The sequence below is a fragment of the Giraffa tippelskirchi genome, chromosome 1 (genome assembly GCF_054371585.1).
Source record: "Giraffa tippelskirchi isolate mGirTip1 chromosome 1, T2T-mGirTip1v1.2.pri, whole genome shotgun sequence".
Lineage (NCBI taxonomy): Eukaryota > Metazoa > Chordata > Mammalia > Artiodactyla > Giraffidae > Giraffa > Giraffa tippelskirchi.
Window position 1 is genome coordinate 149,300,866 of NC_137275.1, and position 17,800 is coordinate 149,318,665.

Genomic DNA, 17,800 nt, shown 5'->3' on the forward strand with positions numbered 1-17,800 from the left:
CTGCCAGATACTGTAAGTGAACAAATGCATACAAATGCTGCTCTAGGCTGACCAATTACCCATATGAGCGGCAATTATATTAGCGTGCAAGGGCAATTGGAGGGAAAATTGGACCCTGTGGACATCCAGCTGAGCAAACAGGACTGAGGAAGGATAGAGGATGTGTGTTGCTTTGGAAAAAAAATACATCTAAGCTTACTTAAAAAATACTTGTATCAGTCACAGCACATTCTTTATATGTCCTCTGGTTGCCTAGTGTTTTTCAAATTAGTCCTTTTCTCCAAACAAAAACGTACCTCTGCTTAAAGATCAAACACCCAAATAGTAATGTGTTTTGCATGTAAAAAAGCCAGAATAATTCAAGAAATAGAGAAACTTGGAATATACAAATCCAAACATTCTGATGGTACTGTGCGTAAGTGCTTACATGTGTTGTTAGTAGTAAATTGTGGAATGGTTCAGATGATACTCATCCTTCTTAATACTGAAATTTATTATTTTTATAACTACAGGTGGCCCCTCTAGCTAGTGATGGTTTTTGGCATATGTTGAATGATTGAGGATCTAATACAATGTGGAGTTTTTATAGTTCAGCCTTGAAACTATGGGTGAGTAATCTTGATGAATAAGGAATGACTATCAAGTTAATAAATTTCATTCTATAAATTATGTAAGCTGTGTAGCTGTTGGGCCAAATAACCCTCATTCCATTTAATAGGTTCATATTTTAATGGCAGCTAAAAATAAGAAATATCAAAATTTTGGGGTGGTCTATCTACACTATAACTTGATTTCTGATTTAGAGAGTTCTTAAGTGTTTGAAAGCATTTCAAATCTTTTCAACATGGAAAACGTACCCACAATATGGAAAATACCAATCCATACAAAGTGCTCTAATTTTTGCCATTCATTTTCTGTATGTATTTTTTGATACTTGAAAATAATTTCAGTAATTTGGGTGATCTCTGTGGTAGATAATCTCTAAGAGGGCCTCAAGGTATCCACATCTCCTGGTTTTCAAACTCTTAGAGGATTTTCCCCTTTTCCCACCATTGAAGTAAACACTGTTCTAATTTGGCATATGCATTATTTCCAAAGATGTTCTTGTAATTTCATGTGTGTAAAGATGAGAAATATATTTTATTTGATTATTTACATAAACCTCCTCACTAGCATTTCTTTTTCTTCCACTTTTTTTAAAAACTGAAGGGTATTTGCTTTACAGAATTTTGTGGTTTTCGGTCATTACCTCAACAAGAATCAGCCATACGTGAACCCATGTCCCCTCCCTCCCGAACCTCCCTTCCATCTCCCTCCCCACCCTTCTAGGTTGTCACAGAGCCCCTGTTTGACTTCTCTGAGTCATAGAGCAAATTCCCATTGGCTATCTATTTTACATATGGTATTGTAAGTTCCCTGTTACTCTCGCCATACATCTTACCCTCTCCCTCCTCCCTCCCCTGTGTCCTTAGGTCTGTTCTCTATGTCTGTTTCTCCATTGCTGCCCTGACAATAAATTCATCAGTACAACCTTTCTAGACTCCATATATATGTATCAGTATCCAATATTCATATTTCTCTTTTTGACTTACTTCACTCTCTATAATAGGCTCTAGGTTTGTCCACTTCATTAGAACTGACTCAAATGCGTCCCTTGTATTTATGTACCATAGCTTCTTTATCTGTTCATCTGTTGAGGGACAGCTACGTTGCTTCCGTGTTATAGCTATTGTAAATAGTGCTGCAGTGAACACTGGGGTACAAGTGTCTTTTTCAGTTTTGGTACTAGCATTTATCTTCTGTTCCTGCTATTTTTTTTCTCCATACCACTTACCATCATTTAGAACAAAATGTGAAAAATCCCCACTTCTACTGTGCTCCCCAGAGGCAGCTACTGACAGTAGCTTAGTATCCATCATGTCTCTTCCTTTTCTTCACATATCTCATATCTACCTACCTACCCAACAACCTAACTATTTTCACATGCACAGTTGTTTGGCTTTCAAGGAAGACCAAACTAACTTTTCTGTGGTTTTCACTGTTAACAATGTATTTTGGTGATCATCCGTATCAAGGCATGATAGTCTTCCCCATTCTTTCTACCTTTACTGTAGATTTCATCATATCAATATCCTATATTTAACTATGCCTCTACAAGGAACATCAAATATACTCTTTTTTTTTTGCTATTAGAAGCAATGTTACAGTAAACACTTGTACAAAAATCTTTACATTCATTTGCTAGTATTTCTGTAAGTAGCTTTCTAGAAGTGAAATTGACAAGTCAAAGGATGTGCATATTTTAAATTTTGATAGGAAATACCAAATTGCCTTCCAAACTTCTTTAGTTTACACACAGCCTCACTTGGTACTATTAATCTTTAAAATTTGTGTCAGTCTAATAGAGGTGAGCATCTGTTCATTTTTTTTCTTCTCCAAGTTCCTTGTGTATGGCATTTGAATATTTGACTGGACTCTTTGCTTTTCCTTATTGAGTGTTATTAACTCTTCATATTTTCTGGATATTATTTTTTAACTTATTCAACATGTTTCTATGTTTTAGCCCAGTCTCTTTTTTTCTCTGTGGTTTTTCTTTACTGCCGTGTAACAAATAACCCCAAACTTAGTGGTACAAAAGAAACAACCGTTTTCTTATGGTCACAGATTCTGTGGGTCAGGAATTCAGAAAGGGCACAGCAGTTTTTCTCTGTTCCATAGTGTCTCAGGCCTCAGCTAGAAAGTTTTGAAGACCGTGAAGGAATGTATTACTGGAAACTACAATCAGCCAAAGCCTCATTTGCTCACATGTCTGATGCTGGCTCTCAGCTGGGACTGCAACTGGGCTGTCATTGAGGACACCCACATGGTTCTTTCCATAAATCTGTTTGGGCTTCCTCACTTCATGATGGCTGAGTTCCAGAAGAGAGAGTGGCCCAAGAGAACCAGGTAAGAGCTGTATCACCTCTTGTGACCTAGTTTCAGAAGTCAGAAGCCTGCTGTAGTTACTTACAAGCCTACCCAGATTCAGTGAAAGAGAATTTGACACTCTGCTTGGGAAGAGTGTCAAGTTCACATTTAACAGGAAAATCATTTTAAAAGGAAGATTTTGTTGAGGACAAATATGGATAATAAAATTTGCCACAATCATTATGGTTTATGGAAGTATTAAATTATCTTGAAATTTAAGCATTGTAAGGTGCCTGGGGTTTTATCTTGTTTTAAAAAAAAGCCTTTCCTAAATCAACATTATGTATTTTCCTTTATTTCTCAGAAAATTTTGATAGTGTTGCTCATTTGTATTAGGCTGCTGAATCTCTTTACTATTATAAACTCCAATGTAACTTTAATTTTTTAAAACTTCAGTGTTTTTGTGTATTTCTATAAGCCTTTATTTTTGTAATAAGTGTATATTAGAAAGGTGGTGCTAGTGGTGAAGAGTTTGCCTGCAATGCAGGAGATGCAGGTTTGATCCCTGGGTCGGGAAGATCCCATGGAGGAGGGCATGGCTACCCACTCCAGTATTCTTGCCTGGAAAATCCCATGGACAGAGGATCCTGGCTGGGTACAGTTTATGGGGCCACAGAAAGACATGACTGAGTGCCAGAGCACACATACACACACAGAAGACTAACTTTAAATTTGTTTACATATACAGAATATCAGCAACACAATTTTTTCACAGTTCACTTTTTCATATATGATATATAATGTTAGTGATATTCTTGAAGATATGTAGTGTGCATTTAATGCTTCTAATAATTATTGATTAAAATTTCAGAAGCATTCACCTGTGTTTTCCTCACAGTGACCTTCATTTAAAAAATAGTATTTTTAACACCTCTACCCATTTGAAGCAAGGAATTTTTTATTTTTTCATTCCATATTTCCACTTATTTTTTAATGAATATAAATTAAAATTTTAAAGTCAGATAATATTTTATATCTTTCATTTTAAAATCAGTTTTACTGAGGTAGGTTGCGTGAAATAGAAAGTACCCATTTTACATGTACATTTTAGTTGTGTGTGTGTGTGTGAAAGTGTTAGTCACTCAGTCGTGTCCAACTCTTTATAGCCCTATGGACTGTAGCCTGACAGGCTCCTCTGTCCATGGAATTCTCCAGGCAAGAATACTGAAGTAGGCAGCCTTTCCTTTCTCCAGGGGATCTTCCTGACCCAGGGATCAAATCTGGGTATCCTGCATTGCAGATGGATTCTTTACTGTCTGAGCCACCAGGGAAGCCCACATTTTAGTTAGTTTCATACCTTGTGATGATCAGCACAATCAAGATACAGAATATTCAGTCACCACAAAAAGTTCCCTGGGGCAGCTCACTCCCAGTTCCAGAAAACACTGGTCAGCTTTCTCTCACTATAGATTAGATCTGCCTTTTCTAAAATTTCATATAGATGGAATTATATAGCATGTCCTTTTTTTTGACAGGTTTCTGGTCAGCATTAGATTTTTGAGATTCATTCATGTTGTGAGTATAAATTTGTTTCCTTTACTTACAGTGGTATTTTGTTGTATAAATAATCCTAATTTTTAATCTAATATACTTGCTGAAACAGGAAGGATTGGTATTATTCAAATGTTTGATATATTTCACCAGTGTAACTAACTGGACCTAAGCTTTTCTCTGCTAGAAAATTTTTAGTTACTTATTCAATTTGTTACTTTGTTAGAGATCTACTCAGGTTTTCTATTTCTTCTTTTTTTTTGAATTTTTTAACCATTTTTAATTGAAATAATTAATTTACAATGTTGTTAGTTTCAGTTATACAGCAAAAGCAAAATGATTCAGTAACATATATGTACATATTATATAGTATATGAGTATATATATTTTTTCATATGCTTTTCCACTATATATTATTATAAGATATTGAATATAGTTCCCTGTGCTATACAGTACATCCTTGCTGTTTATATATTTTATGTATAGTAGTGTGTTTATGTTAATCCCAAATGCCTAATTTACTTCTTCCTGTGCTCCCCTCCTCTTCTTTGGTAAAAATGTTTGTTTTCTGTATTTGTGAGTCTATTTCTGTTTTGTAAATAAGTTCACTTGTATCATTTTTTTTAGATTCCACATATAAGTTATATCACATGATATTTGCCTTTCTCTTTCTGACTCATTTCACGTATATGATAATCTCTAGGTCCATCCTTGTTGCTGCAAATGGCACTATTTCATTATTTTTTATGGTTGAGTAATATTCAGTTGTATATACGTACCACATCTTCTTTATCCATTCTTCTGTTGATGGACATTTAGACTGCTTCCATGTCTTGACTATTGTAAACACTACTGCAGTGAACATTGGGGTGCATATATCTTTTCAAATTATTGTTTTCTCCAGATGTATGCCCAAGAGTGAAATTGCAGGATCACATGATAACTCTGTTTTTAGATTTTTAAGGCATCTCCATGCTGTTCTCCATAGTGGCTATGCCAGTTCAGATTGCCACCAACAGCACACTTTCTCCAGCATTTATTATTTGGAGACATTTTAATGATGGCTATTCTGACTGGTGTGAGGTGACACTTCATTGTAGTTTTAATTTGCCTTTCTCTAATAATTAGTTATAGGGCTTCCCTCATGGCTCAGTGGTAAAGAATCCACCTGCAATGCAGGAAACGTTGGTTCGATCCCTGGGTTGGGAAGATTCCCTGGAGAAGGAAATGGCAACCCACTTTAGTAATCTTGCCTGGGAAATCCCATGGATGGAGGAGCCTGGCAGGCTACAGTCCATGTGGTTTCAAAAGAGTTGGACACAGCTTAATGATTAAACAACAATAATTAATGATACTAGGCATCTTTTCACGTGACTGTTGGCCATCTATTTGTCTTCTTTGGAGAGATGTCTGGTTAAGTCTTCTGCTCATTTTTGACTGGGTTGTTTGTGTTTTTTATATTAAACTATATGAGCTGTTTATATATTTTGAAAATAAATCCCTTGTCAATAGCATCATTTACAAATATGTTTTCCCAGTCCATAGGTTGTCTTTTCAATTTGTTTATGGCTTCTTTTGCTGTGCAAAAGCAGGAAGAAATAGAAGCTATAAACAGACCAGTTACCAGTACTAAAATGGGATCATTAATTTAAAAACTGCCAACAAACAAAAGCCCATATGGCAGTTCTATTTCCAGTTTTTTGAGGAATCTCCACACTGTTCTCCATAGTGGCTGTACTATGTACTCTGGGATGACCTGGAGGGATGGGATGGGGAGGGAAATGGAAGGGGGGTTCTAGTAGGGGAAAAAAAAAATTTTTTTTAATTAAAAAAAAAAACAAAAGCCCAACCCAGACAGCTTCACAGGTGAATTCTACCAAACATTTAGAGATGAGTTAACACCTGTTCTTATGAAACTATTCCAAAAAATCTTCAGAGGAAGAAACATTTCTGAACTTATTTTATGAGGCCAGCATCACTCTGATACCAAAACCAAAGATATCACCAAAAAAGAAAATTATAAGGGCAATATCACTGATGAACATAGATGCAAAATTCCTCAAAATACTAGCAAACCAACTTCAACAATGCATTTGTTTTGGCTATTTGGGGTCTTTTGTGTTTCCATATAAATTTAAATTTTTTTTGTCTTAGTTCATGAAAAATGCCATTGGTAATTTGATAGGGATTGCATTGAATCTGTAGATTATCTTGAGTAGTATGAGATTTACTTCTGTGAAGCAGGGAATTTTCAAAATCTTGCAAATGAGTGTGATACACCACATTAAATAACTGAACAATAGAAATCATATGATCATCTCAAAAGATGCAGAAAAAGCTTCTGATAAAATTCAATATCTATTTATGATAAAAACTCTTAAGAAAGTGTGCATAGAGGGAAAATACCTCAACATAATAATGGCCATATATGACAAACCCACAGCTAACATCATACTCAATGGTGAAAAGCTGAAAGCATTTCCTCTAAGGTCAGAAATAAGACAAGGATGCCCACTCTTACTACTTTTATTCAACATAGTTTTGGAAGTCATAGCCCCAGCAATTGGAGAAGAAAAAGAAAGGGAATCTAAATTGGAGAAGAAGAGGTGAAATTGTCACTGTTCACATATGAGATCATAATATATGTGTGTGTGTGTTAGTCACTTAGTTGTGTCCGACTCTTTGCGACTCTGGACTGTAGCCTATCAGATTCCTCTGTCCGCAGAATTCTCCAGGCAAGAATACTGGAGTGGGTTGCCATTTCCTTCTCCAGGGGATAATGTACATAGAAAATCTTAAATAGGCTTCCAAAAAACTATTAGAGTCCATCAGTGAATTTCATAAGATTGCTGGAATTAATATACAGAAATCTGTTGTATTTCTATATACTAACAATGAACTATCTTAAAGAGAAATTAAGGAAACAATTTCATTTACCATTGCATCAAAAAGAATAAAATATCTAGGAATAAATCTACCTAAGGGGCAAAAGAGCTGTACTCAAAAAACTATAAGACACTGAAAAACGAAATTGAAGGTGACACAAACAGATGGAAAGATATATGTGTTCTTGGATTGGAAGAATCAATATTGTTAAAATGACAATACTACTCAAGGCAATCTACAGATTCAATGCAATTCCTATCAAATTACCACTGGCATTTTTCATGAACTAAGACAAAAAATTTTAAATTTATATGGAAACACAAAAGACCCCAAATAGCCAAAACAATCTTGAGAAAGAACAACAGACCTTTAGGAATCACACTTCCTGACTTCTAACTATACAACAAAGCTACAGTAGTCAGAATAGTGTGGAATTGGCAAAAACAGATGTTTACTGTATAGCACAAGCAAGTCTGCTCATTATTATGTAACAACCTAAATGGGAAAAGAATTGAACAAGAATAGATCCATTGTATGTATAATTGAATCCTTTTACTGTGCATCCAAAACTAATACAACATTGTCAACAAGCATACTCCAATATAAAATTAAAAGTTAAAACAACAAACAAACAAAATGCAGACTTCTAGATCAATGGAACAGAATAGAGAACCCAGGAATAAACCCACACAATTATGGTCAATCAGTCTACAACAAAGGAAGCAAGAATATATAATGCAGAAAAGGTAAGTCTCTTGAATTAGTGGTGCTGGGAAAACTGGACAGATGTGTGTAAAAGAATCAAATTAGAACATTCTTTAATACCATATATAAAAATAAACTCAAAGTGGATTAAAGACCTAAATGTAATACCCAATACTGTAAAACTCCTAAAGGGAAACATAGGCAGTACACTCTTTGACATGAAATTGCAGCAGTACTTTCTTTTTTTTTTTTTGGATTTATCTCCTAGGGTAATGAAAAAAAAAATAAACAAATGGAATCTGTTTCTTCTTATGTCTGTTTTGGGAATTTCTATCTTTCTATAAATTTGTCTTTTTCATCCAACTTGTGTAATTTGTTGACACAGAGTTTTTCGTAGTATTCCCTTAGATGTCTTTTCATTTCAGTAGTTTAAGTAGCAATGTCCCCTCTTTTATTCTTAATTTTTAAAACCTATTTTTCTTTTTTGTCAATTTTGTGATTTTTTGTAAAAGATATTGTTTCAGTAATTTTCTCTGTTTTTTCTATTTCATTGATTTGTACTATTATTTCTTATTTCCACTCTATTTCTTTTCTTCTGCTTACCTTGAGTTTAGTTTGCTTTTCTTTTTCTAGTTTCTTAAGGTGAAAGCTTAAATTGCTGATTTGAAACCATTATTCTTTTTTAACATAGATTTTTTTCAAAGCTATGAATTTCCCTCTTAGTATTGCTTTAGCTGTATCCCATAATTTTGATATGCTGTAGTTTTTCATTCAATTTTAAATACTTTAATTTCCCTCATGACATATTTTTTGATCATAGATTATTTAGAAGTGTGTTGTTTAATTTGAAGAATTTAGGAATTTCCCAAATTTATTTCAACTATTGAATTCTAGTTTAATTTTATTATGGTTGAAAAGTACACTTTTTTCAACTTTTACAAAATGTTTTGAGATTTATTTTATGGCCTAGCATATCATACCTCTTGAAGAATGTTCCAAGTATGTTTGAAAAGCATGTATATTCTGTTGGTTTTGGATGCAGTGGTCTACAAGTGTCAGTTATGGAAAGTTGATTAATGTTTGTTCAGGTCTCTACCCCTGATGGCTTTTTATTTAGTTATTTTGTCAGTTATTGAGAGAAGACTATTGAAATGATCACATATATTGTTGAACTGTGTGTTTCTCCTTTCAGTTCATTTAGTTTTTGCATCATTTTATTTTAAGGTTTTGTTTTTAGATGAGAATGGACTTGTAATTGCTATATCTTCCTAATTGTAAATGTAACTGTATCAATTACTATTTTATTATAAATTGAATAATAACTATCAAAAGTCACAGATGGTCAGACTGGATAAAAAAAGCAAGATCCAACTATTTGCTGTCTTAAAGAGACAAAATTTATGTTCAAAGACATAAATAAAAATGAAAGGACTACACAAGATATACCATGCAGGCAGTAATCATAAGAAAGATAAAATAGCTATAATGATATCAGAAAAAATAGATTTTATGCCACAAAATAATACAAAAGACAAAGAGGAGGGAGTATTTTATCAAAGAGGTACTTAAGGGTCATGATTTAATAATGTCAATAATTTGTACTGCTACATGAAGCATTTTCTTAAGTGGGACTGACTCTTTTCTCTGTGCATTTAATGATAATGAACAGTACAGTGATTGCCAGTACAGTTTGATGTTCTATGCTGATTTCTGTTAAGGGACCAGTAGACCACAGTTTTAGAGCTACTCATTTAGGTCATTTACACTTAATGTAATTACTTTTATGAGTGAAAGTGAGTGAATCACGCAGTCGTGTCCGCCTCTTTGAGACCCCATGGACTGTAGCCCACCAGGCTGTTCTGTCCATGGAATTCTCCAGGCAAGAATACTGGAGTTGGTTACATGCCCTTCTCCAGGGGATCTTCCCAACCTAGGGGTCAAACCCAGGCCTCCCACGTTGCAGGCAGATTCTTTACCATTTGAGCTACCCAGGAAGCCCTTTTATACTTTTGTAGTTGTGTTTAAATCTGTCATCTTGCTATTTATTTACTGTTTGTCCTGTCCTTTGTTCTGTTTTCTTACCTTTTTGGATTAATTTAGTGTTTTCTTAATATTTCATTTTATCCCCACTATTGGTTTACTAACTGTACCTCTTTTAATGGTTTCTCTCAAAATTATAATATGCCTTTTTAATTTATTAGTCTACTTTTAAATATTATTCTATTTCATGTATAATATAAAAATCATATATCGTTTTGCTTCCATTTCCCTTTTGGATCTCATTGGCATATATTTTACTGATACGTGTGTTATAAACCTCACTATGTTGTTACTACCTTTCTTTTACTAGTCAATAGTCTTTTAAAGAAATTTCAAAGTAGGAAAAATATTTTAAAGATTTTCCCATCTCTTTACCATTTCTGGTGCTTTTCTTTTTTTCATTTATAGATCTTGGTGTAAGTAAATCTTTTTCCTTCTACCTGAGAATTTCCTTTCATATTTATTATGATTCAAGCCTACTGGTAATGAATTTACTGAACTTTCGTTTGTCTGGTTAAGTTTTATTTCACTTTAATTTTTGAAGAATGTTTTTGTTGAGTATAGAATTCTAAGTATAGAGTTTCTATGCCCCCAACATCACCCCGAAAGACATACATTCAGCTTCTTCCATTCCATTGTTTTCTGGCATGCCTGTTTTGTGGTGAAAGTTGTGTTGTAATTTTTTACCCATTTATCTGTAGTTTGCAGCAGTTTAATTACAGTGTGTCTTGGTGCCGTTTTCTTTGTATTTATGCTGCTTAAGTTTATTAAATACCCTAAATATATGGGTTTATTATTTTTATCAAATTTGAAATCTTTGGCCATTATATCTTCAAAGATTTTGTCTGCTCCATCACTTTTAAACATACACTGTAACACTTTGTGTTGTTTCATAGGTTACTAAGACTTTTTCAATCTGACTCTGTCCTTCTGTTTGAATAGTTTCTATTTTGATGTTTCGAGTTCAGCACCTTTTCACCTACAGTGTCTAATCTACTGCTAATCTCTATTTCTGCTTTATTGACTGTGCCAAAGCCTTTGACTGTGTGGATCGCAATAAAATGTGGAAAATTCTGAAAGAGATGGGAATACCAGACCACCTGACCTGTGTCTTGAGAAACCTGTGTGAAGGTCAGGAAGCAACAGTTAGAACTGGACATGGAACAACAGACTGGTTCCAAATAGGAAAAGGAGTACGTCAAGGCTATATATTATCACCCCGCTTATTTAACTTATATGCAGAGTACATCATGAGAAGCGCTGGGCTGGAAGAAGCAGAAGCTGGAATCAAGATTGCTGGGAGAAATATCAATAACCTCAGATATGCAGATGACACCACCCTTATGGCAGAAAGTGAAGAGGAACTAAAAAGCTTCTTGATGAAAGTGAAAGAGGAGAGTGAAAAAGTTGGCTTAAAGCTCAACATTCAGAAAACTAAGATTATGGCATCTGGTCCCATCACTTCATGGGAAATAGATGGGGAAACAGTGGAAACAGTGTCAGACTTTATTCTTTTGAGCTTCAAAATCACTGCTGATGGTGATTGCATCCATGAAATTAAAAGACACTTACTCCTTGGAAGGAAAGTTATGACCAACCTAGATAGCATATTAAAAAGCAGAGACATTACTTTGCCAACAAAGGTCCGTCTAGTCAAGGCCATGGTTTTTCCAGTAGTCATGTATGGATGTGAGAGTTGGACTGTGAAGAAAGCTGAGCACTGAAGAATTGATGCTTTTGAACTGTGGTGTTGGAGAAGACTCTTGAGAGTCCCTTGGACTTCAAAGAGATCCAACCAGCTCATCCTAAAGGAGATCAGTCCTGGGTGTTCATTGGAAGGACTGATGTTGAAGCTGAAACTCCAATACTTTGGCCACCTCATGTGAAGAGTTGACTCATTGGAAAAAACCCTAATGCTGGGAAGGATTGGGGGCGGGAGGAGAAGGGGACAACAGAGGATGAGATGGCTGGATGGCATCACCGACTCGATGGACATGAGTTTAGGTAAACTCTGGGAGTTGGTGATGAACAGGGAGGCCTGCCGTGCCACGGTTCATGGGGTCGCAAAGAGTCGGACATGACTGAGCAACTGAACTGAAACCCATACAGTGAATTTTTCATTTTAGATATTATGTTTTTCATTTATAGAAGTTATATTTAGTTATTTGTGTCATACATTTCCCTTTTTATTATGTACATATTTTCCTTTAAATTCTTAAACACAACTGTTAGAGTCATGTTTTAGGCCCATTGTCAGTTAATTCCACCATTTCTGTCATTTTGCATCTGTTTTGACTAACTGACCTTTCTTCTCATTATGACTTATATGTCGTAACTTCTTTCTGTGTCTAGTGATTCTTGGTTGGATGCTGGAATTTTTTGTATTGTTGAGCACTGGATATTACTGTCTTTCTTTAAGAGTGTTGGACTTTGATATGACAAGCAATTATTTGTTGAGCAACTTGATCCTTTGAAAATTTTGTTTAAAGAAGGCTAGAGTGATCCCATGGACAGAGGAGCCTGATAGGCTACAGTCCATGGGGTCGCTAAGAGTTGTACACGACTGAGCGACTTCACTTTTACTTTTCCTTTCATGCATTGGAGAAGGAAATGGCAATCCACTCCAGTGTTCTTGCCTGGAGAATCCCAGGGACGGTGGAGCCTGGTGGGCTGCCGTCTATGGGGTCGCACAGAATCGGACACGACTGAAGCGACTTAGCAGCAGCAGCAGAGTGATCCTAGTACTAAGGCATGTGGCTTCCCCCCACTTGCTTTATTATTTTGCATGTGTGTGGCAAAAGCAGTTAACATAAGATCTGTCCTCTTAGCAAATCTTATGTATACAATGCAGTGTTATTAGTTATAGACACTAAGCTGTATAGTTCATCTCCAGAACATATTTATCTTGTGTGTCTAGACCTTTGTACTGTTTGGATAGCGCCTCTCCATTTTCTCATCCCCACCATTCCTGACAACCGCTATTCTACTATGCTTTTATGAATTTGACTATCTTAGATTCCACGTGTAAGAGAGAACATATAAATGTTGTCTTTCTGTACCTGGCTTATTTCACCTAGCTTAATACTCTCCAGGTCCATCCGTATTGTTACTAAGATTTCTTTGTTGTTTATGGCCTTGATGGTGGTGATGGTTTCACAGGTGTATACTTATTGTCAAACTCAATGAATTGTATACATTAAATATGTACTGCTTTTTCACTTGTGAATCATACCTCCATAAAGTGGGGATTTTTTTTTAAATTGAAGTAAAATTGCTTTACAATATTGTGTTTGTTTCTGCTGTACAGCAGCGTGAATCAGCTATATGTATACATACATCCCCTCTCTCTTGAGCCTCCCTTCCACCCCCACCCCACATCCCAACCTTCTAGATCATCACAGAGCACCAAGCTGAGCTCCCTGTGCTACACGGCAGCTTCCCACTAGCTATTTATTTTACACATGTAGTGTATAATAAAGTGGCTTTAAAAAACACTGGAAATCTTCAGTTTTAGGAATGCTTTGGACTCTTGAATGCATTCCCTAGGTATATCTCTGTTTCAACTGGTCACAGGCTTCACTGAGTTGATCCCTCTTCAGCTAAAAGACAAGTTAGTGTATATTGTTTCCCTTCCAATTCTTTGTTCCTGGGAAACTTTGACCTAGTGAACCTCTGCTCTCAACAGATGCTTCTTCTTTTCCCATGTGATTCTCTGGTATTCTGAGCCAGGAAAAGGAATGGAGAAGTATAGTGATCAGGGTACACTGTCGAGGCTCTCTCCACGTACCAGTGCTTTGTAATGCGGGCTGTAGATTTCAGACAGCACCACGGTTTGTCCTTAAGTTTCCGAGCAAGGTCTTTTGTGTGTGTGTGTTACTTGCTCGGTTACAAGAAGATGCTGATGAGGACTACTGCAGGAAAAAATGTTTTCACACAGCATTCCTAGTGGATAGAGAGGGGTAGTAGCCCCGTTTTCTGGTTTGTGTTGGCTTGATCATCTGGATCAGTGGGCTCACTGTAGAATGCTTGGCATCTTTTATGCCTTTTCTCAGACAATTTCTGTTTTATGATTTAAAGCCAGAGTTGGTTGTGAATTGAAGCCTCTATATATGGTTCTCTTTTTAAATCTTGCCCCATCAGCCTTATAACTAGTAATAATAGTAACATATACTTTATTGAGAAATCTCACACACACAATGAATCAAAAATATGAAATTTTTTCTAAATATGGTCTGTTAACTGCCATTTCTACCACTGGGTGATGGTTCCCTTGTTAGTATTTTGCTCAGATTCTGCAGTGTTTTCAGTCACTTTTGATTATTAGAACAGATTAATAAGCCTCGCTCATAATGTTTTAAGTGTCAGTCTTACATTCAATTCAAAGCTGTTTCTATCCCCATTCCTACTGCAAACCGGGCTAAAGATGGCACTTCAGAGCTGTCTCCTCTCAAGGAATTTAAGTGGGAAAGAAGGACAGGACAGAGGACAAGAGGCAGGTCCTTTCACCGTTCATTGTCTCTGCTTCTCTGACTGCAACTAGTAGATCATTGACACTTCTATGTGGCCAGTTTCCCCTTGCTGGCTCTCGCTCTCTGATGGTCTCCTTAGAGGAGCTGGGAGACAAAGGATCCTGAACTCTGTAGAGCCCTTGATTTGAGGGATTGGGTTTCTCTCCCCCCTTTTGATTCCAGCAGCCTCTGTGACTGACTTGCTTTTACATGGTAGATGGGGCTCCTTGTTGAGACATAGGTGAAATGAAAAAAGGCCAGCCATCTCAAGGTGGTGTCCACCCAACCATGGAATATTCTTTTAGCCTTGCTTTGAATGCAGTAGAAACCTAAGCAGCCTCTTAGTCACTTCTTCCCTCAACTCTATCATCTCTTTCCTGTCTTTTCTCCAAGACCAAGGAACACACTGGATACTCAGCAGACCTGTTGCCTCAGCAACTTTCAGGGAAAGGATAGTCATTAAGTCTTTTAGTTAATGAAAAATGGGGGTGTTGGAAACCCCAAAACTTAGTTAGAATTTTTCTTAGGATCTCCCTACCTTAACCTCTTAGAGAAGAAACACCAGGGGTCTTCCCCCATGGGGAAGGGGAGATTATTATAGTCTCTTTTTCCAAATATTCACCCAGAGGACACACTTCTCTGCCAGTTTCTCCTTTATATTAGTTGCAGATAGGACTGGGACTAGGAATAGGAGATATGCTAAAATGAGCACCTCAGTAAATCTAGAACATTCTCTGCCATTACTTTCTCCATTTGCTATAATTTCAGGACGACAGAGGAAATCCTGTTTTATAATGACAACATTAATAACCATGAAGCTATGCTACTCATGTTAACATTTACTAAGTATTTACTTGGTGTCATGCATAGTGGTGAAGGCTTTACAGGCATATCTTTTCCAGTCCTCATAACCAGCCTATGAAAATGTCCCCATCATCTCTACTCTGCAGGTGAGAAAAAGTTACTCAACTATTAAATAGGAGAGCCAAAGTTCAGAATGCGTCTGACTTTTTAGCCATTTCCCCCATACTGTACATTGGACTAGTCATCTTTGATGCTATTGAAAGTTTCTGTCTTTGGGTTTATCTTTATAGGTATGGACTGGAGAAATTGCAAGGGAAGCAGTAGTCCTGTTAGAAGCCATCCTCAACCAGAAGTCTCATTTTTCCCTTTTATAACTTTAGGATTCTCTGATTCATATGTAAATAATAAACATGGTTTGGCAAAGGTTAATAAAATATTCATTGACTTACTACCAACTTCACTCCAGGTTCCAGTTTTTTTGTTTGTTTGTTTTTAGGGTTTTTTTTTTTTAGGGAATAACTACCTCTTTGGCAATTAATTTTCCCATGTGGGTTTGAATGAATTCCCTCAGGCCATAGAACTGTAATTTGGAAGAGTTCATTTAGCAAATGGCACCCAGCTTATCTCACCCTGGTTTGCCAAAGACACTGGGAGGCTTTGTTTGAATACAGGCAACAGTACTGGACGGCAGATGTTTGCAAATACCATTTGTTTAATTGCTCAGGCACTTGATAATATATTTTTCTCCTACGCTGAAACACATCCTTTAATCAGCTTTAAAACAGAGTGCAACTTTTCAGAACCATTCTGTCTGCCTTTTTCCCTTGTGCATTGGTCCAAACAGATCAAGTGAACAAAAAAAAAGAGAAAGGAGTAGCCTTTGGCAATTACCCTCAACTTTGCCTTTTAGTAGCCGCAACAGTATAGAAATGAGTACCTTTTCCCATCATGCTCCCCATCCCCTAAAACATACAAAACCAACCAACAGAAAAGAACTCTTGACTATCAAGCTGAAAGGGTGAAAAGATAGTCAAGGAGAAGGAGGTTCACATGGCAGTAGCCCTTGCTAGCAGCCCATCTGACAGCCTCTATCATTAGTGTCTGAATTCTGGCAACTTCATAGGGATCCGGCCCTGCCTCATGACTGGTGCGTGTGTGCTAATGAGAGGTTCTCATGGGCTCAGTGAGTGCCCAGCCTGCCCTGCCAATCTAAACGCCGTCACTTCAGTCTCTTAAGCATGCAAAAGAGCCCCTGACAGTTGTACCTTATAGGATGTGGGTATGTGTTGAGTTTATCTAAGTTTCAGGAGATTTGGAGGGAAAAAAAAAGCATTAGGAATCAACATGAAGGAGACCTCTAAGGCAGTTATTCTAAAGAAAATGGATAAAAAATACAATACCTCAGACTGGCAATGAACTAGTAACCTAATAAAAGATCACAGCTTTGGCCTTTGTACCACATTCCACTAATAATTAGAAAATCAAAGCCTCTGGGGGAAGAGATACTCAGGTCATTTCCAACCCAGACACCAAGTTTCTGGAAAGAGTTAGCAATGCACCTGGCAACACATGGCCCTTATCTTGTAGATAAACAAGACTGCTTCCTCCTAGTGACACAGTATTCAGTGTTGTCCTGTTAAATGCTTCATTTCAAAGTATTCATCACCTCTCTTCCAATGGATTACAATAAAAGGACAACATTCTTTTGTTTTCCTTTGATACTTTTTTTGTACACTGCTGTCTCAGTAATGCATTATAGTGATGGTCAGGTTTAAATGGGCCCTTTCAGAAACCCCCAGTTGACACTGGCATATTTGAAGAGGATTGACAAACTTCCAGTTAATAAGCTGTGTGGATGTGGTAGTGCAATTGTGTGCTCTGGAATCACACCAGGTTATGCAAAGAAGAGACTCATCCCAGATGGTCCAGACTTATCTCTGACCTTGAAAGACACACACATACACACACACACTAAAATAGCACAGTTAGCGAGTCAATCCTCACTTCTCTCATTGAGGTATCAAGATTTCTCCTTCTTGGGGGATATAGGAATCTCAGTTTTTTATGCTTTTGGCATATGGCTTCCTTTAGATGGGTTTGTCTTCTCTCTTCCTGTACTTAGCCAAGAAAGAATCAGGAAACCAACAAAATGCTCATTGCTTACTTAATCAACTTCCCTGCTTCAGGCCCCTACAGCTAAAGAGACCCCTGTTTGCCCTATTCTTAAGTGTTCTTTTATTTAGAATATTGTAGGATGTGAAAGAGTTAATTCATTTTTAATGTTATTTTTTTAATTATTTATTTTTAATTGAAGGATAATTGCTTTATAATGTTTATTGGTTTCTGCCATACATGAACATGAACCAACCATAAGTATACACATGGTCCCTCCCTCTTGA

The 17,800-nt window shown here is 36.5% G+C and overlaps 2 long non-coding RNA genes across 2 annotated transcripts in view; both read left to right on the forward strand.

Moving 5' to 3' along the window:
* Positions 1-512: 512 nt before the first annotated feature.
* Positions 513-17,800, forward strand: part of LOC145538300 (uncharacterized) — a 38,758-nt gene continuing 21,470 nt past the window's right edge. The window contains exons 1-3 of the long non-coding RNA XR_014076766.1: positions 513-608; positions 2,719-2,946; positions 4,443-4,482. This is a non-coding gene — a long non-coding RNA (uncharacterized LOC145538300). The remainder of the gene's footprint in view (positions 609-2,718; positions 2,947-4,442; positions 4,483-17,800) is intronic.
* On the forward strand, positions 12,689-15,856 carry LOC145538298 (uncharacterized). The gene is made up of 2 exons (XR_014076765.1): positions 12,689-15,547; positions 15,692-15,856. It is a non-coding gene; the product is annotated as an uncharacterized LOC145538298 (long non-coding RNA).